This window comes from Ixodes scapularis, unplaced genomic scaffold (genome assembly GCF_016920785.2).
Source record: "Ixodes scapularis isolate PalLabHiFi unplaced genomic scaffold, ASM1692078v2 PGA_scaffold13__105_contigs__length_92229423, whole genome shotgun sequence".
In the NCBI taxonomy this organism is placed as follows: Eukaryota; Metazoa; Arthropoda; class Arachnida; order Ixodida; family Ixodidae; genus Ixodes; species Ixodes scapularis.
In genome coordinates this window covers 82,320,693-82,348,476 of record NW_024609839.1, presented here as the reverse complement: position 1 = coordinate 82,348,476, position 27,784 = coordinate 82,320,693, and the positions used below count along the sequence as shown (strand labels likewise).

The 27,784-nt window shown below is 46.9% G+C and overlaps 1 protein-coding gene across 4 annotated transcripts in view; it reads right to left on the bottom strand.

Moving 5' to 3' along the window:
• The window catches only part of LOC8034707 (aryl hydrocarbon receptor nuclear translocator-like protein 1), a 107,676-nt gene that overhangs the window by 30,217 nt on the left and 49,675 nt on the right, over positions 1-27,784 (bottom strand). For 2 of the 4 annotated variants that reach the window (XM_042290002.1, XM_040220639.3), the window contains exon 2: positions 14,706-14,797. The exons of the other annotated variants lie outside the window; for them this stretch is intronic. The gene's annotated coding sequence lies outside the window, so the exon portion shown is untranslated. The remainder of the gene's footprint in view (positions 1-14,705; positions 14,798-27,784) is intronic. 4 annotated transcript variants of the gene reach the window in all.

The window sequence follows — 27,784 nt, the reverse complement described above, 5'->3', positions numbered from 1 at the left end:
ACAACCGTCATCGTCCGGCTGACACGACGGCTGGCTTAATTAAGGAACCTTATCCGCCTCCCTCTCCCAACCTTCGACGAAGCTAGAAAACCCGCAAGAAAAACAAGTAGTAAAAGAAACAAAAACAGACAGGAAGACCCCGGTTCTCTGCGACGAATTCGCACGCAACATTGCGGCACGGCCCCCGGGAGGAACGAACGACAGATAAGATGAACAGCCAGCAATATCAATAAAACCAAGAATAACGAAAAAAAAAAAAAAAATCGAAGAGGGGAAGGAAGCAACGAACACGGCACGTCGTACTGATTTTATTATTTTCTTTCTTGCTACGCTTCGTTTGACCTCACGACGAATCGCAGCGAATGCTACGAGGCGAGCCATCCCGGCTGCTAATCCAACGCCGTAAAACGTTATCACGTGATTAGGTGCCTTCGCGTAACGCCGCACCCCCTTCCGAGGATCACGTGACACTCACCGAGCATTGGACTGGCCCCGCGATAGCTCGTAGTGTCCGCTGCGGGCTGTCGCAAGGTGGAAAACGGAGCCCGATACAGGGGGGGAGCGAAAACAGAGACGCGGTATTCTTTTCTTTGTTTTCTTATCCTTCCTTCGTCCGTTCGGCCTCAGTTTCGCGAACCGCGCGCGTTCTCGGATGTCCAAGTCTAGGTTTTCAGCGTCGTCATCGTGTTTCCTCCGCAGCGTTGTTTACCGCGTCGTCCCCCAACCAAACTACCTTTTGGTTTTCCCGTGGCTGCTATTGTGGAACGCGACACGGGAGAGTTTTGATCAATACCGCCTAGGGGACAAGGCGAGGCATGGATCGGATCCACGGCAGTGCCGTCTACGGTCAAGCTTGCGTCAATATTGTGGACAGCGCGTCTTGCGGCGTGTCATAACCAAGCGCGACGCTAGCAGACGGCGACGCCAAGACAGGCGCGTCTGCCACTTTGCGGCGGCTCTCCAGTCTCGACGAGCTTCGGCGTGTTTGCCGCTTGGGGCGGGTCGATCGGCGGATGATCTATTAACGATCGTTGATTAACGATGACGTAACGCGCACGGTCAACACGATAAGTCATCCACGAAAATTACGAAAGAGTAATAAAAATTGTAATAAAATTCTAATAATTGAAAAAAAAAAATTTTTTTTTGTTATTTTTTTATAAATCCGAGGACCTCAGAATGTGTTTTGGGGAGTTCATTTCTTGAGAAATTCGGAGGGTGCTTTTCTGAGTTAATTTTTCGCTGAAGATGCGGGGTTTATTAGTAACACGTTTATTTTTCGTAGATTCGAAATTCTTAGAAATTGGGAATTTATTTCATTGTAGTCTCAATTCTAAAAAAAAAAAATCAAGAAAAGTAATAATAAAGTCTGGGTACCATCACCATGACCCGTTGTCCAGAAGGAACCTTGACGAACTAAAAGGCAAACCACTTTTGTCAGTAGTTCAGAGATTTCAAAAGGAAACTGAAGTGGCATCTCCTCAAAACCACCGACCTTTCTTCTTTTTTTTAATTGCGAAAGCATTAACTGTTTTATGGAGCGAGCCGACGTCATCAGCTTTGAAACCGCGCCAAACAGCACCTTAATTCCTTTCTCCAAGAGAAGCCAGCTCCCAGCCATGAAACCACGCGAAAAGCCTAGACAACGGCCACCTAGTTTCCCCGATCCCAAAAGAGCGGAGTAAAGCTGATGGATTTCGGCTTCAGTCCCACTGATTGGCGCTCGTTGACGAGGCTCCCATTGGCAGACGAGCGTCTGTTTCAACGACCGCCACCCCATGACGCTGCGTGCCTGCGAGGCAGCGGCTCCACCACTTCACGCCCAAGATCAGCGCGCGCGCCCAACCGCCGACGCAAGTAAAAAAAAACAAAACAAAAAAGATGAGAGCGGAGAGAGGTGTGCATGCTTTCGCATTCACAACTCATAAGAAGTGCTTAGGTTGTACATCGAGCCTTTCTTTTTTGTTTTGTGGTTAAAGGGAAGCTACGGAGCTTCTTAAAAAAAATAAGTTAGAAGTGAATTCTAGTGTATTTTTACGCCGTGAACCCGAATACCCAAACCATTTGCTGCGCAAGTATTTTTAAACGCGAGAAAACGCGAAAGAAAGTCGCTGTCCGTGACGTCATCGACGGCTCTTTTGGCTGCCCAAGGCTAGGGAGGCGGGGCCTCAGCCCTATTTTGAAATTGCTCTGATGGCTCTCCGGCGCGTCGCATTGAAATACAATTTTGATATCTGATAATATAAAGGCCAAATGAACGCAATTCAAGCGTTTTTTCTCAAATGCAGAAGTGCCCCATCTTCCCTTTAATTGTTAAGTCAAAAGTTCGATTATTTTTTTTATATAAATCCGAATTAACGGCAAATTTATTTATTTTTTCGGAATTCTAAAAACCCACACACACACACACACACACGCGGAACCTTTTGTTACGCTAGGTTACCAAACGCTTTGGGTTGATTCGAATGCGTTGCACACACGGCACACTCGTTTTGGTTTAACAGGCCTGGGCATCATCTTATCAAGAATTCCCTTTTTTTTTTTCAATACTGGGACAGTTTGCGGCCGCAATCACTGGACCCGACCTCGAGCTCGAAGGTCTGAGCTCCTGTCCGAACTGTGACGCAGCGCTCGTTGTCCAATCACTCGGTGGCATGGCCCCTACCAAAAGTTGCACCTTTTGCCCATCAGCGGCGAAGACTAGTAGTCGACCGAGGCGTCTCATATTCACTGCCCTGGGGCTATCGACGACACAGTATTCAAGTGACTGGAAACATTTTTTTGAAGTTTTATTTTATTATTTCTATGCACAAATATATACGTGTCAGTGGCCCCTTCAAATACACCGTTAAAAAAAAGTGACTTTTTTGTTGTAGTTTTGGAGCGTGTCTGTGACAGATGGTCTTTCTTTATGTTTTGCCCGAATGCTGACCTTTCCGAGGAGGACCTCGGAAAGGTCAGCATTATACAGCCACTGACAGGATTAGAACGGCAGGGAGGTCATTCCGTTGTCCCGCCCAACGCGCGAACCTCTGTCACAGTTGCCTGTTACACTTATTCCACTTCTGTCGCCCCCCCTGTCACACGTGCGTCAACACTGCTGGCTACTCTTGCGACACTCATATCACGCTCGCGACCGCGTTCTTTTTTTATGCGAAGTATAGACGTTTGCAAAAAAACCGCGCTTTAAGGGATAGTCTGGCCACCCTGGATGGATAACGCTTCGTTTGGGCGCCAGTCTAGAAACCGTGGGTACGCCTCAGCAATGTTTGACTATCAAACGATCTGCCCACACCGGCAGCAAGAGGGCGGCGCACAGAGGCCGCACTTGCAAACGTCTATACCCCGAACGTTCAAAGTTCAAACCCAACACCGCTCCGCGAAAGCTGACTCTCTTCGAGCGCGCGCGCGCTGCGTGAGCAGTCAGCCATACACTTAATGAAACGGAGCCGAATCTGGACGCATGTTCTTCCAACCGCGCAAAAACAAAGTGTTTACCCGTCTGCCATTGGGTTATTCCCGACTCGACCGCCCCTTCTTTTCTTTTATGACTTCCGCGAACGAGCCCAAAGCTACCGCCAGATGACGAAATGGTCGCTATTATCGCTATTGAGTCTACGGGCCCATGCTACTTTCCTCCTAGTTTGTCGGTACACAAGACGCCGACCGAAACAACGAGACAAGCGGAGGAGGGCGGGAGGAATCTTCATTTCACGGAGCGCGGTCGCGGTTGTCTTGACAAACAAAAGGTCACCGGTCGGCCATACATCTCTCCCAAGGCCAGAGAGACCGAACAAGTGCGCATGCGCATATATAATTGAGTGCAAAGCAAATACACAAAAAACGTACGGTTCGTTCGATGACATAGTTCGTTTCAATCTACGATGCGCCGCAGCAGACGCTATATGTGCCATCGGGGTCAATCTGATGCTGCGTAAGCGAGGGTCACCGGTCACGTGACCTACGTCAAGTGACCTTCGCGAGGGGCACAACGATACGCGGAGTGTCCGGTACCGTGAGACCTTCAAAATCAGGAGTTTTAGTAGATGGTTCCGATACCTCCGATAACGATACGATGCGGGCGTAAAGGTGGCAGCGGAGTATCGGGTGTCGTTACCGGAGTCGGCGGAACGATCTATTAAAACTCCCTAATGTTGGATGGATGGTATGGCTCGTATGTGCCCGCTGCAGTCCATGGTATCATGGAGAATAGAAGGGTAGGAGAGGGCATGACGTCAGCCGCGTAGCCTCCACAAGCCATGCTCCCTTGACGCCTCGCCTCTTTCGCATTTTCCTTCTTACTCTCACCACATCACGTGACCGTAGCTAGCCTTCGTCTAGCTATGGTGTACTAGAATACACCACAGTCTAGACTTCGACGTGATAAAACCTACCGGACGGAGCGCGCGCAAGCCTGCAAGGGGTCCTTCTACAATCAACCATCCATCTCACACGTGACATGTCACGCGCACCAATCGCCAGAGAGATCTGCGGTCACGCTGGGCACAAAATCGTTTAAACTTTTTATGACTAGGCTTCACCAATATTGCAACGTGCCCCCTCCTAGTACTTCTAACCTCCTTGCATGGTATACACCCGCTGGGCAGGGCTCCAGAGCACGCCACCGTCGGTTGACCGCGAGCGCCCCACCGTGGGCAAATTATGCAACACTGGGAAGGCTAAAATCGGCAGCTTCCGCCGGCGTACGCTTACGAAATGACGTTTTGATTACCGACCCCGAGCGGTGTGTTGTCGCACTCTACACTCAGCTGCTTTCAAAATGTATCAAACGCTAAACATATTGCGTGCGCGTGTGTGGTTCTAGCATTAAGAAGTTTTAATAGGTGCCTCCTTCGATAGGTTGAGAAAACCCGAAACGAGAACTAGAAGAACAAAATTGAACGTCTAAATATTATAGTCAACTTAGTAAAACGAAATAAACAAAAGCAGTTTTTTTTCCCCCCCACGTTGTTTCTGTTTGCTTTACAAGAACCAAAGCGAAGACTTCGTCGGGATTGCCTTTTCTTTTTCTGTATTTTCATCATTACCGCAGCGGGCAGGTTATCGCCATTTTAGATTCTACCGTGTCCATCTCCCCAGCATTGGCCTTTGTGTAGTAGGCTCGTCGACGCCCGCTTCAGTGGCTCGTTGTTACCCTTATAAATAAATAAATAAATAAATAAATAAATATATATATATATATATATATATATATATATATATATATATATATTTTTTTTTTTTTTTCGTTCCCTTTTTGCCGCTGGGAGAAGTGATCGATAAGCCACACTTCCCCTTCTAGCCGCCATCAAAACGGCGCTGATACGCGGGTTGATGACTGGACGGATAAATTAACGGAGGTCTAGGTTTCTTTTGTCACACGGCAGTCCGCCATCTTGAGACGGCAATTTTCGGTCGTGTGTTTTCGTTGTTTGAGTATGTGGGGTGGGGGGTCTTATCATTAGGGGAGCAAGATACGATCTAAAAAATACCTGCGTAATAAAAAATTATCCGCTTCATTAAAAATAAAGCAATATAATATATAATTACCTGGAAAGTCCTAGCCCTTTTTTATCAGTCTTGTAATCAGAACTTTAATAAAAAAACAAAGTGTAGTTGCAGACGTCAAATCACAAAACAAATACAAAAAAAAAAAAAGACGAGGCCAAACTGGCAAAAACACACTCCCCCTGTACGCAATATGAACTGCATTCCCCCGCGAATTCCTCGCGGCATGCCAAGAAAACTTAAATCCGCAGCTTCCAGACTTCTCAACAATTTACGCCATCTCAAAAACGCCACGAATTAAAAAAAAGGGAAGAAAGAAAGAAAAAGGCACCTAGACGCGAAAATGTCGCGGGGGCAGAGTCCTCTTCAATCCTCGAGTCCGTCCAGAAGAAAACAGTCGTCAGATAGACGTACACCACAGCGAGGGAATGTCAAGATCCTGCCGAGGTTCGCGCACGACTTTATTCGAACTTTTCACGCAAAGTTCGAAAAAAAGTTCGACTGATGTTCAATTATTCCGCCACGGCAAACTGTAAACGTGCCGATGTCACCACCATGCGGAGGAGGGGGCCATTGGGTGTATCGGTTCTCATTAACAAACTAACTAAATACATACGTTTCTCTTTTTTATTTTTAGAGCGCAGCTCTTGGGCGGCCGTTTCCGCGCTTCGCGGCGTCGGCGTAACCCGCGCTAAATTTAGCGAAAAAATCGACGTCACGTGAGCTTAACACCGATTCAATTCTCCGCTAAATTTAGCGGGGAAATTCTGTTTATCCGCTAGATTTTGGGGATAAATTCAGTTTCTCCGCTAGATTTCGGAGAAACTGAATTTGCTCATAGGTGACGTGACACCAAGTCATGTGACGTCATTTTCCCGGCTAAATATAGCGGGAAAACTGGACTGGAGGAGAAGGGGAGGGGAGGGGAATACCCTTCCCTCCGTGCCCTTCTTCCACCTCTTCAAGAGCTGCGCTCTAATTTCGCATTATAGAAATTTGTAAACGTCTTTCTTTTTTTTTTTTTTTTATTATCTCAACACTGATAATTTTGAAAATTTTTGTTCGTTCTATTTGAAAATTTTGTGTACAAGACAGGGAACACCGTTCATAGGGAGTTTTTTTCCTCCTACGGAGAAAAATTTTGACTCCCTACCGCGTGGTTCCGGCCCAAAGTCTCAACCCGGTCTCCCAGTGGGTCCTGTGCTGGGGTAACGCCGACAAGGTTTGACCAGAGGAAAATTGGCGACTCCCTCGCCGGGGGGAAGAGGCGGGTGGTAATGTTTTGTTTTGCCCGATCCCCCAAAGGTCATCCCACCGATATCCTACATTGCCCGGTAATAGTTAAAAAAAAAAAATAGACTTAGGCTAGGCGGTGCAAGCTACCGCCCGTTACAAAGGGTTATAGCCGTTAACATCCCTCCAAACATCCGTCCATCCATTCATCCATCCATATAGGTTAGGTGGCGCAAGCTATACCGCCCGTTTATGGGTATATTCGTTACTATTCATCCATTTATCCTTTGTGTAAAAGGTCTAGGTTGGTGGAAGACATCTAGAGAAGTGCGATAATACACAAGATTTGTGGGTTAGACGATTTAACAAAAAAAAAAAACGGAAATTATAGCAAAATTTAAAAAAAAGGAAAGGGTGGAAATGTGTTTACGCTAGGTGGCGCAGGCTACCACCCGATACAAAGGCATTTATCTATCCATACACCTTAAACGAATTCTACTAAAAGATCGAAGATTCGCCGAAACCAATCTAATCTCGGGTTCGACGAAAGTTCGCGACATCCGTAACCCCAACCTATTCTTAGCGAGCACCGCGCGCGACACCCAAGAGCTAACGACAAGAAAATGTTTGTTTGCGATTCTTTTCCTCGAGAATGCCAACACCGTAAAGCGCCGGCAAACTCCGCGCCAGATGTGCGTAGAGAGCCTAGATTTGAGCGAGGGGAGCAAGCCACGAAGCAAAATGGTTCGTCATGCGCATGCGCGCGTGGCCGCGAAGCGAGGAGCATAGGACATAAAAAACCCAAAACAAAAATCTATTTTTCTTTTTTTTTTTTTTTTTTAAGGAGCCGGATATGTTTACAGTCTCGAGGGACGGAAACGGAATAAGTGAATATAAATGAGGAAATCCCAAATAAATAATCCTAGATGAGCATTTTAATAGGTTTAAGTAATATATATATATATATATATATATATATATATATATATATATATATATATATATATATATATATATATAAGGTGGACGTATACATATAATTTATTTTGAAATTCAATATCAAGCCATTTATGACACGGCATAAATGACTGGGAGCTATAAAACTCACCGAACAGAAAACAAAGCGCAATGAAACTGGCATACTCATACAGGGCAGATGACCAATGAGAATGGTAAAGCTGATGCTAACAATATGGAATATGCGGAGCACAAGTTCGTCTGCTTTCGCGCAGGGGTTGCGATGATGTCAGAACACCGAGGTCTTATTGGCCGATTGGAAAAAAAAATAAAAAGGAATAATGTGTAAGGCATCTCGCATTGACGTCTACCCACTACCCTTTCAATCAAAACCAATCAGAGCTCAGCGTCCTTCTGACGTCACCGAAACTCACGCGCAACGTTATTAAATTACCTCAGTTGTGGAACTTCCGCGGAAGGGGGTACCACCCCTCCTCCCCCCTCACTCACTCACTTCAGGTGGGGTACTTCTCGTGCAAGTTCCGCAACTGAGCTAATCTAATAACGTTGCTCATGCGCGAGGAGCAGACGACTTGCTCTCCGTATAGTTACGGCACAGGAAACTAAGCACAATATACTGAGAACGCAGAGGAATTGTCACGTAAGTAGTTAGACACAATACAAAACGTGACTAAGAATGGTGATGCTGGTGATGACAATACCTAATTATTAATATGGCGAAAGCACCCGCGTTACGATAGGATGTTTTCTCTCGTTCTTTCAGGGCCAGCTCGCTAGAAGAGCGTCTCGTACGCTGGGTTTGGCAGTGCTTTAGTTGCCCCAGTCATAGCCTCCTATTTACTGACAAAGCCTGGCAGATCGCCACGAGAAGCGGCCGCCGAAATGGAAAAGGTGGAGCGGCAGACAACGGATGAGAGGACAGCCACGTGACTGGCGCCCCGCTGCGGCGAGACGCCGAAACGCACTTCTCTCGAGCGAACAAGTGTGTTTCGGGTCCTCGCCGCTGCAAAAGCTGTGCGCTGACGTCCAGGTTCCCCGAGAAATGGCTCTTTGATGCTCTGTGCCACCAGATCCTCGCGCTCCAAGTCTGCAACCGGGCACTCTATGGTTCCGTCGTCGAACTGCCAGGCTTTGTGAGTATGGAGGAGGCTATATGCCCCAGTCTCAGCAAAGACGCTGTTTCTCCAGCCCTGGTATCTTGGTATGCGCGGTTGAAGCCGCTAGTAGCGGGCTTCATTGAAAAAACCATGGCAAGCCACGGGCCGGTGCATAGGAGACCCCCGTTCTAGAGGGAAAGGTCCCATCATGAACCTGTAAGGTCTGAACCTTGTGCTTTACTAACTTACTTTGCAGAAAAATACACGGGAATCACGCATTGTATAAAAGTAAATAAAGTTGACAAGCGCTTGAGCAACTTCAACTCATCGCGGCGAAACGAACACGCAACGAACCTTTAAAATATAATAATGATAATAAATAATAATAATAATAATAACAGCAACAACAACAACAGTTTATTTCCATTACACCTAATGGCGGAGCCAAGAAAAGAAGCCCCGCTAAGCGGCCCTTTTTGCTCTGCTCTGCTCTTCCGTCGCTCCCTTTCTCGTTTTTTCTCTCATGAGCAGAGACGTCAAGCGCCCAGGATGTCTCGCGTTCTGCTCCCGTTGTGTTCCCCTTAGGGCGGTGGCAGGAGCTGCAGGCAAAGCTTGGAGACACTTGCGGACGATCCACGGCTTTCCGACTCCTCGTTGCGGCAGCTTGTATCGCAAACGCGACCCATGAACCACGTGAACGCCGAATCGAGCGATTAGAACTAACACTCTCAAATCTGGGCACAGTAGATGCGTGCCAAGGAAGACGGCAAGCACTGTTTACCGCGCGAAACGCCATCCTCCACACGGAAAGATAAAACGGCGCCCCAAGATGACCGCATGCATCAAATAACGAAAGCTGGCGCGCGCGACACGAAGTAGACGCACCGCCGCGAAGCAATAAAAAAAAAATACTTCGTTTCAGCGCAACTTGGCAAAGAGCGAGCGCTGCGGCCAACCTCGCGATCCAATCAGAACGACGGAGGCGAAGCACGCGATCGCGCTTACCACCAAAGCTCACGGAACAATCGTCTGTTTACCAAATTTCCCCCGACCGACAAAACGACCACAACAACAACGTAATTCAAGCAGATGGAGAAGAGGGAAAGGAGGAACTTCCACCGTCACTCAATATTCGTGCAAAAGCAACTTTCGCGTCTCCCGCCCATGGCTTCGACAGCACTGCGCGCCGACTACGTCCTGGTGAAATAGCATAAAACTTATCTGAAATGCACCCGCACATATCGCATGATGATGTAAATTTGTAATAGTCCGCAAAGAACCGGACTTTTTGGTTTGTTTTGTTTACCGTGGGTTATTTAGGTGAACTAAGTGTAGTCACGTGGCTTTCTCCGAAGCTCCGAACGGCTCGCAGGGACCGTAGCCTGCGCCGCTTGCTAAGTTACGGCGAACGAGCGAGCGAGCAATGAGGTAAATTGTGGCGCCGTTTTTATAGCAGACGGATAAACAGGGCTCGGAGGCATTTTTGGGGGAAGGGAGAGAGTTGTTGTGCGGCCATGATGATGACATGACCGCGTGCAATTATCCAGCGAGTCTGGCAATGTCCTCGAAAATCGCCGCGCAAAAGAGCTTTTCCTTTCCAGGAACGCCGACCGAACTCTTTTTTTTTTTTTTTCTTACTTTTAATTTTTGCGTAAACGAAGCTGTTCCTGATCAATCTCGCTATCCACGAGAGAAAAACAAAACAAAAAGGTTATGCAAGCTTTCGCAGTGAAGCAAGGCAGTAAAGGTAGTGGCGGATAGAAAGAAAATGCATTCAAGGTAGGGAATTGGAACAGTAAAGGAACAATGAGTAACGAGGAGCGAAAGTTCGTCTGCTACTTTTGCAGGGGCTGTGGTGACGTCAGAACAGCGAGCTCTGATTGGCTCTGATTGAGGGATAGTGGGTAGACCTCAAAGCAAGCTGCCTTGAGGCTGCTTTGAGAGAGAAGCTTATGCAGAATATACTGCGTGCATCAACTGGGCGAGGGACCGTTGAGGAAAACACTGTTCCCATAAGGCGCATGAAAAAAAAAAGTACCAAATGAAAAGTGGGTTTCAACAATGCGAAAGGCGAGCGCCAAAAGTGCAATTAGTGCGCATGCGCAATACGCGGCCCTGACCGCGGGCCGTATGCGCAGACGCTCCCCTTCGCGCGAATCTGGTTCCAGCGCACGCGCAGAGCGAACACCTCCTGCGAGCTTGTGCCAATCAGAGCACTGAAATTGGCCTGTTGGCTTACAAGCTTCTCCAAACACGGTGCCGCGGGAAAGTATATATATCTGTATTTGTGTATTTATTTGGCCGAAGACAGCCGCGCGACGCCGCAGAAAGGCCGGATGGCCTCTGCCGAGGAAGCCTCCACCCAGAGCTTCGGCAAAAGACCACCAGATGGCAACTCTAATAAGACGAGCGCGTAGAGTTTCGGGCGAGTGCAATCGCACCTGGCCCCGGCACGGAAGCGACGCAGGTCAAGGTGGCTCCGCAAGTTAACAATGAGAGTCTCGTCTTCACGGTCAAGTGCATTCTTTGTTTCATTTTGTACGCTTCCGACTGTTCGGGCGGGCACGCCCTTCCATTGTGTTTCGTCGAGGCACATTCGGAGTCGAGACGCGAGCGCATCCCGCGGACTTTTATCGTATAATGCGCCTTTCGGTCTAAGGCAACGATAGAGGTGCATGCAGATCGCGTGCGGGGAGAGATGTCTTAACGTGCGGGTCAGCCGGTTAGGAAGATGTCATATAATCTAAACCCCGAGACGAGGAGAAATTCAAATTACGGACTAGACGTCGTCTCGTCCGTTATTTTATTTCTTCTTGTGTCCCAGGGTTTAGATTGCGAGAGATATCTCACGGCGGTCGAAGATATATAGTACGCATCGGCCGAGGCGTGTATAGACGATTGTCGGGCGATCGGGATGGATGAATGAACTGGTGTCCCCGCAGCAATGGAGATAAGACCGCACGCGGCAAGCACCAACCTATAGCGCTTTACACCGGGTGTTTCAACAAAGACTCAAATATTCCTAGCAACGAAGAAAGTCTTTACGGGAACAAACTGCCAGCCACGGCAAAAAAAAAAAAAAAAAAAGCATACGAATTAGTTACATGGATAACTAAAGTTTAGTAATTGACTTTCTAATTAGTGAACATAAGTATTGTTCCAATTAAGAACTTACTGAGCGTTATCGAAGGCCCCTTAATCAGTCAATTTTAAGAAGACCCAAAACACGTGTTAAGCACGCAGCAGGCACAAGGTTGGTGATAAGGAAACACAGATCATATTCTTCTCATTCGTGCTTCTTTAGCCATAATTTGGTCACTTATCGGCATTAAAGCGCGAAATACGTCCGAGTAAACAACAGCGTGGCTCGTTCAAAAACAGAACAAACTTCGGTCGTGAGAGCGCGACCCGCAGGCTCAAGTTGGGCCAGTTGACTATTACTCCGGCCCACCACCGCTAAAAAGCCCATGCACACCGACACATGGCCATTTACCAGCGTGTTTGAGGGTGCTATATTTCATTTGTTGAAAGATAGCAACAAAAGCATAATCCAGGTGGCGCAAGCCGCCACCCAATTCAGAAGGTTCGGCCGTGTTCATTCACCCATTCATTTCTGCCTCGCGATCAAAGGACAGTGCCTTCAATCTCTCTCTCTGTGTCTCTCTTCCTAATCCATCCATTCTGCGTCGACATGTGATCGGGTGGATGTAAATCGTGCTGTCAAGCAACATAAACAAAATTAACTATCCTGACGACCTGATCCCTCTTCTGCACATAAAGCTTTCCTCAAACAAACTTTTAAAAGAAGGCATGTCAGCGAACGGTGTCCGTCGACATAGCGCGACGAATTCGTAACAAGGTGCATTTGACATATGCCCTTGAAGTGATGCTAGTTGTTCGTTGCTTGTCGGGCGTGGGACGAAAACACACAAAGCGGACGAGCTCGGGCAACACGTGTCGAACCACTCCACGCAAGACGCCATTTTTTTTTTTTTTTTTTTTTTTTGAAGTCTGGATTGCAAGGTCTGGAAAACGATTCCCTCCTTCTCGATCTCCACCCGGACCTTCCATACGCGCACGCAGTATCGGGGAAGGGTAGACATTACAGAGCTCACGACTGTCGATGAGGGAGGGGGGGAGCGGGGGGGGGGGGGGGGGGGGGGGTAACCAGGGGCACGTAGCCAGGGGGGTGGCCTGGGGGGCGGGCCACCCCCCTGGCTACGTGCCTAATAGGTGTATTTTACATGAGCTATATGTTGGTTTATCAAGACGTATACGTATCAAACGGCAAAAGCATTGTTTCCTCTCCAGACAACCAAATATTGAGAGCACTACTTCGCGCAGCGCATGAACAATGCGCAAAAACTGCTCAAAAACTGCTGCAAAAAAAATTGCCGTCTGCGCGCCGCCATCTTTGCGTACTGGGCTGTGGAACGTATTCTGAGCTTGCGCAGTAGCTCTCTTCTGCTCAATATCAGACGAATGCGTCTAGAACCCAGCGACTTTAATGCTGTAAGCGTAACAAAAAAAATGAAACAATAAAGAAGTAACGAAGTACCTTATTAGTTACTTGCAAACACAAGAAACGCGTTACCGACCTACGTTACCTCAAAATAAAAGGAACACGTTACCGTTACGGATTAGAAGTAGTGCACGTTACTCTAGCGTTACTGCAATTTGCGTTACATGCTTTTGACGGCGGCAGCGTTTCTCAAAACTAAGAGAAACGGCGTGGGATTTTTTTTCCCCCAAAGTGGGAGCGTTTTGCGCGGGGAAAATGGAAGGCAAAGCTTGAACGGGGTGTGTGGGATGAGTAAAAAAATTCACGACTTAACAAAAAAAAAAACTATTTTTTTTTTTAATAACAAAATTGTAATTATGTTACCCGTTACTCCAAATAAGTAACGTAAGGACGTTATGTCTTACTGTTTTGAAAAAAAGTAACACGTAAATTACTACGTCACCGAACAAAAAAATATCGCGTTACCGGTAACATCCTTACTTGTAACGGGTTATTGTCAACGCTGCCAGCGACTCGGAATTTTTCGCCTGGGTGATAAGCGGTCAAAAGGTGAGTAGCCGACGTTTGAAATGGAGTCATCTCGCCGGGCACAACGCCAACAACTAGTAAGGTTGCTAACATTAGCTCATCAAACAATTTATCGAGGTTCGTGGACCCTATATCTCTCGTGAAGTAGCGTTGGTAGAGGCGACAATCATTTCTACAAAGTCTATAAAACAACCTCCGCCAAGAAGGCACTGCACCTTTATCGCTCCCTTTTTACACCTTTACCGTACTCGAGAACGATAAAAAAGCGTCGCATGAAACGGGACGGGGCTGCCGAAAGGGGTGGGCGATTGGTGCGAGCCGTCGGAGCACCCTTTTACCACCAAAAAGGGAGTAAACAAAATGCATGTATGAACGCCCGAAATGCATCGAAATCGTCGGAACAAGCTTTTAACACCCAAAAAGGGATAAAAACATAAGTGTGCAAGCTCGAATCGCGTCGAAATCGGCCGAACGACCTTGTAACACCCGAGAGGAAGTAAAATATGTAAGGCGTGCACGCTCGAAATGCATCAAAATCGTTGGAGCACTCCTTTAATACTCTAAAGAGAGTAAAAAACGTGAATGTTCACGTTAGAGAAATGCGCAGTACCACACGCAACAGAAAGTGAATATTTAAGTGCAAGCTCGGAATGCGTTGAAATCGACGGAGTTCCCTTTTAGCACCCAAATGAGAGTAAAAATGTATAAGTGCAAGTGCGCACAAGTTCGAAACGCGTCGAAATCGACGGAGTATATACCCTTCTATAACTCCTGCAATGGAGTAAACAAAATGTAAGGTCTGCACGCTCGAGGGTTCAGACGACGTAAAGGAGACTCACGGGCAGCAGCTTGCCTCGGCTTTCGAGTGGACGCGTCTGCGTCTCCAGCCGATGTCCGAACGGTTCCCCGGGTCCCAGAGCAGAGAGGGCATCTGAACAGACATGGGAACAGAAATTGGCAGGCTGTCCGTCAAAACCAGCGCGACGCTGATTCATTGGCTCACTTTCTAAGCCTAGTTCACGGATTTCCGCCCGAGTCTGATCGACTGCGACGGATGGATGGATGGATGGATGAATACGGCTGAGCCCTTTGGATCGGGCGGTAGCTTACGCCACCTAGCGACGAGAGAAAACATCAGCGCCATCTATCGGAGAGCTCTGGAACACTTCCTGTCTGCGTATAACATAGACCAAGTGCTGCGGGGGTGACCAACTCTATACGCGCCATCTATGAGAACTATCGTGCACTTATATAGCACCGTCAGAACTATTTCGAACCCGCTGTAATGAAAGAATTATGCGTGGCAAATATACGCAGACCGGAAGTGCATCGGAAGGTGAATCGAAGATTAGCAACAAGGTCCGATGTATAGACGCGGCATACAGACAGCCATGGCGCCTCCTAATCTGATACATACCGCTAGGACGCGAGCTCCTTTTTCTCTCTCTACTTCCGATGTGCATTTCATTGTTTATCCATTTTACTTTAAGACCTTTTATTGGATTTAGTACCGTAATTGAATATTTCGACCAACACTGGCATATTGCACTCTACAACAGCCCGTACGTTCATAACATTACGTCCGCCGTAGTTTCGCTGAGACTGCGTATCTATATTTCTCATCTTTTCCACGGGAACGGAGAAATCGCACAGGCAACCCCCCATTCTCACACTTGAATCGAAGCAGCCGGCCTTTTAATTGTGAGATAGAGTTCTTTGTGCCATCAAATATCGAGAATCGCAGCCGCGCCTCGTCGGAGCGTTTGAAAACACATGGCGGAAGAGCCAATACTCTTATCTCTTATCGTCACACAGAACTCCACCTGGAAACCGAGCGAGACAAATAGAACTTTAAAATGCCAATGGCAAAAGAAAAGAAAAAAAGTAGTACATTAAAAGTACTCAATCGCACAATAAAAATGTACACTTCTTTAATGGAGATACTCTTCGCTTTAGTATTGCACTGCGCGCGCTGGTTAGCTCCGTCGGCTATACATGCAACCCCCCGGGCCAGGCGCATTTTTAATATACTATTAATAAAATGAAAATATACCTGAAGTATATATAATTTCCCGAAATACCGTGTTTTTTATCTGTCTATCCCATTCCAGATTCCAGCGCTTCAGATTGTCCAATGCGGCAGCAGCGTCGGCTAAAATACACGTAAACAATACGAGGACAACGTTGCAACAATAAAAAAACTACAATACGGCAAAAAAAAAAAAGTAAAAAAAAAGTTTGACGCGGCTTGTTTTCTAGATAATCGTTCAATTAATTTCGGCGTGGTGTAATCGACTAGTGCAATATACTTCGCGATTGACATAAAAATGTAATTGATCACGTTTTTTTCCCCGTTCAAATGACCGCACGAAAATGATCAACCGTCGCTTTCTTTCTATCTTTTTCAGGACGATTTAGAACAATCAATTTTCTTTCGAACCTTCTAGAAAAAAAATAAAAATAAAAAATAACGCGCCGAACGATAAAAATAATTTAAAACAAAACAGACGATATGGCGGTGTACGGAACTATGTCAGCACATCTACTGGCGACATTAAATATAATTCTTAGCAGTGAAACGTCGAATTACGGTACTATATAGACCTTTGCAAAAATCGCCTTCTGCGCGCTGCCATCTTTGTCTGCTGGGCTGTGGAACACCTTCTGAGCATGCGCTGTAGCTTTGTTGTGCGGCATATCAGACACTGCGCATGCGTCCACAGCGCAGTGACTCAGCAGTTTTTTCCGGGTGATAAGCAATGGAAAGGTCTATACACAGTCACTGGCCGTTTAAGAAATGAGGGGTCGCGGCGATTTCCCAGCATGTCATTATCGCGTCACAGCCAATCCCATTGCGACGTAAGGCCCGCTTCAGACAAAGCAACTTTCCCAGCAATTTCATTGTTGCTGGCGGATTGTTTCCTAGCTTTCCCTAGATCCTAAACGCAGAAAATTCTGCATTTAGGAGCTAGAGAAAGCTTTCCCTAGACCCTAAATAAGAGAAATTGCCCCGTTTGAAGTGGGCCTAAAGAACACCGATTGCCACATCACGAAACAATAAGGGTGAACTAATATAAATGAAAATAAAGCGAGCGAATGAAGGTATACACATGGAACTAACGTCTATAGTGTCGCCACTATCGCATATTTGTTCCAGTAGTTGTTTATTTTGGACTATTCCTGGGACACTTCCCCATCCACTGAAATCGGAGGATGGAATCGATGATTAAACGCCCGAATGCCCGCTAAATTCCGGTAAAATTGCAAACATAAAGAAAAACAAAATTCGTTAAAGACACTTTAAAGTTTTTAAAGTGTCTTTAAAGACTTTAAAGTCACTTTATGTATGTTTAAAGTATTTAAAGTAATTGCTTGGGAAGCTCCCTTTTTTTTATCGTTTTTCTTTTTTTTATACTGCCTGCTCGACTTGCAAGTTATACAACATGTGACATGAGAGCGCGGGAATATTTGAACGTTGTTAAGCCTAACGTTCATTTGCCGTTTTTTCGACAGCCAGTTAGAATTCAGAGCGAATAAGTACATAGCATGCCGGAAAGAGTAAGCCTGGGCGTTCCGAAAATATGCCTAAATTAAATAGCTAAACAAAAAAAGAAAGATGTTGGAGTTGTTAGTGACCATAATTGCTACTTCCAAAGTCTGGCGGGCCAGCAGTTCTGGGAGCTAGAACGCTCCGGCTTTAGTCGACGCTTCGTCGGCTAATCTCGAGCGAAAGAATGCTCGTTTTCATGAGAATGTTTTTTTAACCTTCCAACGAAGGTACTACTGAGTGCGAGATAGGCCCAAGAATGTTTCTGCTTACTCCTTTTCCTTACCTACTTTGTAGTTCAGCTTATCGGTTTACCTGCTTCCGTGCGAGGAATACGTTTTACGGCCGGGTAAGTATCAAGTTGATGCTTCACCCTAACGCGTAATTAAAAAAAAAAAAAAAATGTTTTTTCACCGGTACTGCAGAGGTACGCGGGAAATGCAAGGTAGAACAGATTAGAAAACAGACGTTCCTGGAAACAGACACCGCGGCAAGCCATTTTTCCAAAGAAATAAATGTTAGATCTGCGTGCAAACTTTATTCCTAGTAATAGATAACAGATTCTCTGCGTACGTACGCTAACCTTGCGTCATAATAAACCGCAAAAGCAAAAACAACAGACTGCCTGCGACTGCGTTTGTTGCGTGACTGACACGTCGCTGGGTTTGACGCATGCACTCTACGGATTAACGACACTACAGCCACGGATGGATAAATAATATCGGCATCTTCTGTATCGGGCGGTAGACTGCGCCATCTAGCCTAGATACATTTGCGCCCCTTCCCTTTATGTTTTGATCTAAATTCCGCCTTTTCGTTAAATCGCCTACGAGTCCCAATTTTGTACGTGATCATACTTCTCTAGACTTTTTTTCCACCAATGTTTTAGCCTCCACTTTGTGACTCGTCCTTCTACCCTCGCCAGCGCACACACCCAAATCCGTTACCTCTTTAAGAAGGAGGGCGAAACCCAGTGCAGACCTAGACCAAGGGTCTCGCTCTCGCTATGTATATCTCTATCCACACGGGTTGCTCGGGAGCAACACTGGCACTTGTCACCAGCTTTTGCGGGCGTGCCTGGCGGAAGACGCAAGCAGTGCTTTCCATCATCCCGTTTCCTCAAACAGGTGACGCCGGAGCAAAGCGATACCGCGAAGATATCTATAATACCGCATTTACTGCCCAAAAGGTCGCACTTCAGAACTCCTGTCGCAAACGGCACCCGAGCGGCTCTAAGCACCAAGATGGCGGCGCCCAAGGACTGCTGGTAGACAAACAAATGCCACGTGATGCGAACGGACGAAAGCCCATCTTGGCGACATCATACGATGGGAGGAAAGAGTGACGATACCCTAAACGTAGAGCCTTTCTAGTGACTCTATTCACCTAAAAAACAGTAGTAAAAAAAAAAAAAAAGAGTCCGGTTTATTGCGGAGCATTACTAACTTCCCCCTTTATAAAGAACTAGGATATATGTAGGTAGATCTTAGATTAGATATTTGTTATCTAATCAAGACGGAGATGTTTCAAACGCCAAAAGCATCGCTTCTTCCTCTAACAACCAAACCTTGTAAGAACTACTTCGCACCGCGTATGAACATTGCGCAAGCTTCTTATTTTCTTCACGTTCCCCTCCCCCCCCCCCCTTTTTTTTTTCTTCTTGGGGGCTCCACATTTCTTTTTGTGTTTGGAAGGTACACCGCGCGACACTCTTAGCGCGAACACGACATCGGTGCTTTTTTGCATTTTACTCAGATATGACAAGCAAAAAAAAAAAAAAAAAAAAAAAAAAAAAAAAAAAAAACTTTACCGCTCGGTTACCACACTGATCTCTATGACTATTTGCCGAATCGCGTTTGCCCAACTCCGCGTATGCACAAAAACGTGGCCACGGTCGGCCATCTTTTTGGTAGAGTTATATTATCTCTAGCCATCATAGTAATATGGTGGACAGCGCTTTGGCGGCAGGCCGCCATAAAAGTAGCCTTGGATTTAGCATACACTGTACCGTGGGTAATTTATCGTGCTTGACTGAAGTTGCTCGAGGAAGTAGATTGTTGAAACACAGTGGATACGACAGAGGAAGGTCGAATAGGCCGTCATGTTGTGCGGAGCGCTGTTCAAATCGCTCCGATCGCGAAAAGACAAGAACTTACCATCAGTAAGTATTCAGAATTTTGTGGCTATCCTGTCGCGCAGCGATACGCTCGATGAAAAATATTTTATTTTTTCCCAAGGTTTCCACGAAGTCGCGCCGCGACTCTTCAACTGTGGGCGGAAAATGTGCATACCCTATCTAACGGGCGGCAGATTACGGTACTATACTACTATAATGTGGCTAGACATAATACAAACTCTACCAAAAAGATGGCCGACCGTGCAAGGCCGCATTCGCGGAGTGGGTAGACGCGATCCAGCAGTGGTGTGGTGGTGGTGGGTGGGGGGAGGGGGGGGGGGACGTTTTGGTTGAGGCTTGAATTATGTCGGCTTCTTTCCTACACCCGTATTCACCTCACGAACAGTGGTAAAGAGAGTCCGGCCCCTCGAGGAACGTTAATAATTTCAGCCTCGGTATTTTATCAAGAACTACACGCTTCAATCGCTAAAACCACCTTTGACAACCGAATCTTGAAAGAACTATTTCGCGCAGTGCATGAATTATTCGCAAAACTTCATGTTTTTTTACATTTGTTTTAATGTGACAACGAGTATAGTAGTTCTTAATAACAACCTTTCTATTCCAAAAAAAAAAAGAATAGAATTTGCTTGATTGCGTTAACAGTAGCGGCGCGCAGAGCACGTTCAGTTACATACAGAAGCTAACTCTTTTGTAGATACATAAAAATTAAAGAATCAGAGGGCGTTTGGACAGAATAATTTCATACAGTTTTTTTCACGCCACGGCCGTTGCTTCCACACCAAAGCATCCGCATCGTGATAACTTATTTTCACGTACTAAAAGAAAAAAAAAAAGCGGCAGGAGAAATGGATACTTTCCAGCTGATATGGAGTGCATCTCACGTACATGTACCTCAATCCAGGAGGTGGAGATCCGTATATAGGTATATAAGTACCGATAAATCGACTTTCGGAAGAAAAAAACACAATGTTGCCGATATCGGTGCTCATGATTGTCGCTGAAATGCGCGAGCATTCAATCGCACTGTCTCCGTACCGCGTAAAGTCACACTGCACACACGTCATACAAAAGACAGTCGGCAAACACGACTCACCGCAATATCTGTGTTTCCAATGCCGCGTTAAGAAGCGTCCCCTACCCGCTTCTTCCTTTAAGCATTTCTCTACTAAACCTGCTATGAACTGCAGTGGAACTTCTGGGAATATTTTTTGTCGACGTCCCCGAAGCCTTCTATCACATTTAATACCAATCCACACAACTATCGTGTCTATAACTGTCCACTTCACCCAGGGACGAGCGTCTCTCGCCCAACGAGTTTTGCCGTACGATTTATTGCAACTGAAACGTTTCTCTTTCACGATGTGTGTGTATATACATCAACTTAAACGAGACCCTCACTAACTCTATTTGCCGTTCGGAAACTATATGACTAACATGCCGTTAACAAACAAGCCCTCATTTCAACACACCGCGAGCGCGAAGTGCTGATCAAGTCCACTCTCTGACATCGCGCATGCGCTGGCGCTGCTATCGCTACTGCGCGTGCGCAAAACGCTTCATTCCTCTCGAATTTGGTTTCTGCGTACAGCCTAAGGAAACTTCCATTGCGAAGCATTTTACCTCCCGATAAAGAACAAACAGACGCAATTTGCATTGATGTTTCCCTAACACACACACACACACACACACACACACACACACACACACACACACACACACACACACACACACACACACACACACACACACACACGCACGCACGCACGCACGCACGCACGCACGCGCACACACACACACACACACACACACACACACACACACACACACACACACACACACACACACACACACACACAAAGGATCAGGAATCCATATCGCCTTATCACGTACGCAGTTTGACGGGTGTTTCAAAACTAACGAAACAAAAGACCGAGAGAGGGAGAGGGAAAACAAAAACAAGAAAACAGTAGGAGCAAAGAGGTTTCGATGCCAAGTTTCACCTAGATTACGTCATACGACGGCGTCACGAAGTTATCTCCAGCCAGACGAAGAACCGATAGCACCACTCACACAGAACGCCCGTCCCGTTAAACGTCCGAGCTTGCAAACTCGCAGACATTTGCGCGACGGCCGTTCTGTGAACCCAAGCTCGAATCGAAGCTTGAACCTGGCAAATGTCCCGAGCTTCAAGCTCGGACATGTGCGGGGAGTGTTTCCTTTTCAGAGAATTAGCATAAGAGCGCTTTGCGGGTGACCCATGTCTGGCCGCAATCCAGCGTTCCCGTTCCCATAGGCTCGTTTCTCTCGGCAATAGGAAGCGCGGGCGCGTTCACAAGACGCGATCATGTAACGCTTACAGTAAGCGTAAAACGTCACTGCAACGCTGTGGTAAAAAAAAAAAAAAAAGAAGAAAAAGCTTGTGCTGTGTTATTAAAACAATAAAAATGGTTTCCTAAGAACAAAATTCTGCCGGTTTAGCGTCCCACGTCGTAAGGACTCACAACCGAAACGCGACCGCGAAATATCAGATTCTCCTCGCTAGAGGCGCTGGTCACCGGTGCGTCAACGATGACGTCATTCTCAGCAGCCAATCGGAGGTTGCAGCAGAACCTCTGATGAGCCTTCCGCCCCGCGGGTACACGTCGGAGGCGTTTTTACTTAGCGTGTCGACCGGGAGGGGGCGTATATACGTTCCGCAGATTGACGATAGGAGATTGATCGTCATTCTGTTACGACTGTCGAAAGCGACCTATCTGCTGGTTTCGGCAGTCGTCCACGAAATAGGGATGTCGAGAAAGTTTTGTCCTAACCGGTTCCATTTCTTGGGAGATCCTTCTAATTTCTGTCTCCCCCCCCCCCCCCCCCCCCCCCCCTCCAAAAAAAAAGGGTTTTAGCGGTTGCGAGCACGTTTTATCGTGCACACAATGCTACAGCGGGCGCCACGTGCACATAGTGTTAGAGACTGGGTGTGCTAATAACCGAACTCCTTAATAACGCTATGATGGGTTCGCAGATGTACGGCGCCCTTTAAGCAACCGACTAATGAGACGACGGCGAAAGCCACGAGAAATTGTGAAAAAAAACAAACAAAAAAAACAACAAGTGGAGTCCGTGCCATGGATTTTAAGTTCCCCGACGCATGTAATATAAGAAAAATTACGATTGTTTTTCTCTATGCCTTTCTCTTTTTTTCTTTTTTTTTTTTCGTGCTTACCTTTAGCGTCGGTACTGCTGCGCATCTTGGGGTTACTACTGAATGTTCTACTGCCACGGAGCGCTTTTTTTTTTTTAAACTCTACTTCTTGCATGACTTTATTCCTTGTTACTCCTCATTATTCCTTGAACAACTCTGTCACCAGGGCCACTAAACTCGTCAAATACAAAGTTGGGGCCGAAGTTAACGGAGCGCACCGATAGGCCCATCACGACGATGACTTCGCACTTTTGTCGCCGACGACCAATGGGCGCGCTCCACGAACTTTCGGCTCAAACTTTGTGTTTGGCGAGTTTAAGGCCCCCAGTGCTATCTCCTGATTCAGGCCCACAACGAACCGGCCTCAGTGACATCTTTAAGTTAATTCTGTAAAAAATAAATTATTATTATTATTACTATTTAAAAATCTGTCCGCAGAGGCATGTTGAAAGTTATGCATGAAGCATTAACCATACGCTCCGAACATGCGCGAGGTCCGCGGATAGTTCTGTCCGCAGAGATCTCCGTGACTTTTGTATGATGTATGGAACAGAGTGGGACTGCGACTTTTGCGGCTACCCGGAAACGTTAGGCCACACAATAAACAAAAGATAAAAATCTTTTTCTAAGCTTTTTAGAGCGCAGCTCTTAGGCGCACGTCTCCGGGTTGAGCGGCGTACTCGCCATCGGCGTAACCGCGCGTTGCATTATGGGACCTTCCCATAACGACGTCACACGTGACGTCACGAGAGTAAAATTTTTCCCGCTTAGTCTGGCGGGAATTTGTCCTCTACGTTTAGGGGGAAATTTTCCCGCTAAATTTAGAGGGGAAATGTTTTCGCTAAATTTAGCGGGAAAACTTCTACGCTAAATTTAGCGGAAAATTTCCCCCCCTAAATTTAGAGGAAAAATTTCCCGCCAATTTTTGCGGGAAAATTTTACCTTCGTGACGTCCCATGAATGAACGTGACGTCACGTGAAATGTAGCGGACAAACTTTTCCGCTAAATTTCGCGAAACTTTCCCGCTAAATGAAAAGGGAGCAAAAGAGGGGGAGGGCACGGAAGGGGAGGAGGCATACCCTCCCCTTCGTACCCTCCTCTTCCTCCTCAAGAACTGCGCCCTGATTCGGCATTAGAGAAAACATTAAACGGTTTTCATTTTTTCTTGAAAATATTTCTAACAACACCCGAGGATGATTTTACTTTTAACTTGTTCGCTTTGGCCTCACAGCTGGCAGTATATACGTTCAAAATAAATAAATAAATAAATAAATAAAATGTACCTCAGTGGGGCTCACTATTGTGAAAGTAAATACTTTTTTTTATTCTTCTCTTTTCTCTCTGCATTTAAATGTTCCTTTTCTTTTTTTCCGAGATTGGCGCTTTTAGATATGCAAACTGGGAGCGCAAATGTACGCGTCTCCCGCGCGTTCGCGTGATCTAACGACATAGGAATCCTACAGTTTATCCCAGCAGTATACAGAAATCGCCTAGGTCACCATCCAGGTCAACACCGAGAATCGGAACAACATCCACTAAACAATTATTGCTCCATTAATAGAACATCAACCAGCAGCAGTATTAACTTGGCTCCGTGTCGAGTTTTCTTTAAAGGGGTAGTGAAACGAAATTTTAGCGCCGATCTTGTTGCATAAATATGGGCTAGGGACAGGCACCACCTCGGAAATATAAATATTGTGCTGTAAAACACAGGAGAACTAATTTTAAACATAATTAAACGATTTCAAATTCTCATCTGGTGGATGGGGGGAAGTTCTCGTGACATCACTTGTGCCAAAATAGCAGCGCCGTTCTGCGGCAATACGGCGTGCCGGCAGAATTCGCCTAGGCCTGAACGCGTTTGCAAAGCCTTGGCGGAGAAAGCCAAAGCGTAGTTATATTGGCCACAGTGAGCTCGTTCTCGTTGCGGCTCTTTGCACGACACGGCCCGAGCATGCTTCTGGCACGGCCGGTAGTTGCTGCGAGTCGCGAGCTGCAAGCCGACGTTAAAAAGGATATGTTTGAACTACGAGGGTGTCAGCAAGAGCCACGCAAATACCTGTTCACACTCGGAACGGACACGCGCGTTTGATCGAAGTGCTGGATTCGCTCTGTTAGACCGCGTTTCGGTAAGCGCTTCTGGACCGATCTTTTACGATTGCAACTCGATACTGACATGACACTCGGCAAAGAAAGGTTAGACCGACATCGCGTAGCTCCCACGAACTGCTATAGCTCGACAGTGACGTAGCGTCGAGTCAGAATAAAAATGGCATACTAATAACAGAGTGTACATACCGAGTTGCGAAGGTAATCCGTATGGCGTTTATTTGAGCTCTATATCACACAAAACAAGGAGATAGAATCAATGAGAGTCCCTTTTCGACGACAGCGTTCGTCACCGCTGTCTCGGAAAACAAGGAGATCGAGATGACAAGGGGAAAATATTGACCTCTGAAATTTAGTTCAGGGATCAAACTACTCATCCGGTAAGGGTCCACAAGGGTCGCGCGGGCATATTCCATTCAGCAGGCCAGCCGGTCATGGACAGACGGTCTTGGCCAAGGACCGCCGGAGCAACGGTGCGCCGAGTCGATGTTGCTGCTAGGCCTACTATATTCTGCCGAGCTCGCTCGGTCGGCAGAATCGTGGCCGTTGTAGCTCTTCTCGTGTGTTTGTGGATCCTGCGTTCTTGATCGTCGTGGTCTGTTTTAAGTACTCCTTCCTTTTTTCTTGCTGGTTGAAGTCGGGACGCACGAGAAGAGCACGAAGAAAAATAAATGTCCGTTGGTGGCCGATACCAAGTAACTGAGCGACGCTGTCGGCCTTGTTGATTTGATCGTAAAAAGTGCGTAAGACAGCTTCGGAGCTGTCGTAGGATTCTGTCGTAACCTGCGCAAAGGTTACGACAATTTCGTTTCGAGAGTACGGGTTTTCTCTCAAATTTGTCGTACGCACTTTTTTCGTCGTGAATTCGCTTTGAGAATCCGGCCTCAGAGCTGGTTTTGTCAGTGCTGCCGTGGTTGCCGACTTGCCGTGGTGCAGCGTGCGTACAGCCCTTGCACATCTCAAACGGCCACGTTGTCACAGGTCGTAAATCGTCGACGCGCCACCAAGTGGCAACGCTCGTAACCACAACATTCACGCCGTAGCCTTTCCCGACTGGCACAAGTGACGTCACGAATGCGCCCAATATCCCAAGACGCATCGCGCTCTCCGATGGCCGATTTTTGAGCGCGCGCCCAATCGGGCCCATTAGGGTGAAAAATATAGCCATCCGTTCAAAATACAAACGCGCGATTATGATTTATGAATATCATTGATCATATTGAACCTATTTCTGACCATAATAGGTGTATTTCAAGTTTCGCTTCAGTATCCCTTTAAAGGGGTACGGAAACGAAGTGACGCGAACGCGAGCACTCTGCCCTTCGCCTGAAAATCGGCCAGCGGGAAGCGCAATGCGTGTCGCGCTCGTAACGTCAAGTGCCTCTGCACGGCCATGGGTACTGTAGTTGCGAGCGTTGCCACTTGGTGGCGTTAACGCGTGACAGTCTGGCTAGGTGGCGCAAGCTACCGCCCGATCCAAAGGGCTCAGCCGGATTCATCCATCCATCCATCCTGGCCTAGTAGCAATATCCGAGGACTGTACGCCTTATGGCCTAGAGGGAGTACTCATTGACGGCCATAGCCGGGTGCGCACCTGCTGCTGAGCGTGTGCTGACGGCGAGCTTCTGCGGTTCTTTTGCAATGTGCATCACGCTATCAAGGTTGCCGGTCTTAGTATCCCATTCATGTGAGCTCGTTTTTGAGCTTGCATTCTAAACAGGGCGCTCAAATATGTCGCCCAGCGAACACCCCCCCCCCCCCCTCCCTACACAGCTTGCCCGTAGCGTAGTTCGCGGCCATGCCGGTATTTTATGTGCCATGAGCGTTCGGTTCACCGTGTATAGTTTCACACCGCAGAAGTAGGAAATTGAGGGAACCAGTAAGTGGAAATAACAGTCAGTAGCCAGCAATGGCGACACCTGCGCAAGCTATGTATATGAGGTATTCAATGGGTGCCATATCTGACAGCGCTATTCACAGTTCATCCCGAGGGAACTAGGGGGGAGGAGGGGGGGGTATGTATAAGGTTTAAAAGCGCAAACAGACAGGGACAATAGAAAATAACACAAACGACAGGGGCAAGGCGCTGCCGGGTAGAGGTCTCCACATCCTCAGATCAAGCATTGTCCGCTAAGAACGGTGATCTTGACGGCGTGGAATGCACGTTGCGGAAGCACTGTGGATTTCTTCGCCAAGCTTCGCGATTCTATTCAAGCCCGAGTTCTCTATACATTTGCGCTGTGCTTCCGCGGGTGGCGCTGGGGCGGGGGGAATTCTAGGGTGCTCTAGGGAATTCAACTTCATAACTACATCGGCCCCCAACTACCAGGCCCGTTTTCTCGAACGCGAACCGCGGTTTAAAGTTAACTATTTTACCTATAGTCGGATGCAACCTAAGAACAATCTTTTAGCTCCACCCACAAGCGCATTGCGCCCATCTGAAGTGCCTCCGCCGTCGAGAAAGTAGTTCGCTAGCAACGTTGCTTTTTCTTCCTCCAGGAAACCTGTCTTAAACTACTACAATATTTATTTAATTCATTCAGGACATTTAAATAAGTTAGAATACGTTTTTGTCAACGAAATAGCTGTTTAGTAAAGAAAGAAAGTCATGTCCAATGCACCGTCTTCCCAATTCATTTTCTGTCCAAGATACTGTCTAACATACCGTCTAACATACCTCTCAGCAGTGCTAAGCCTCGCGCCCGCTTCGAAATTTTCGTTGGCGATAGCGTCGCTGGATTCTCACGTTGTCGCGCAAAAACTGCTGCAAACGCAAGCTGATACCATCAAGATTTTGTGGCGTAACCTCGGGCACGTAAAACACGGTGCAAAAAAGCAGAATAATTGTCACGAGAAACTATAGCATCGCGTTGCTAAGGCCAGCAGCCATGTTGAGCTTTTTTTTTTTTTTCAAAAGGATCGCGATTG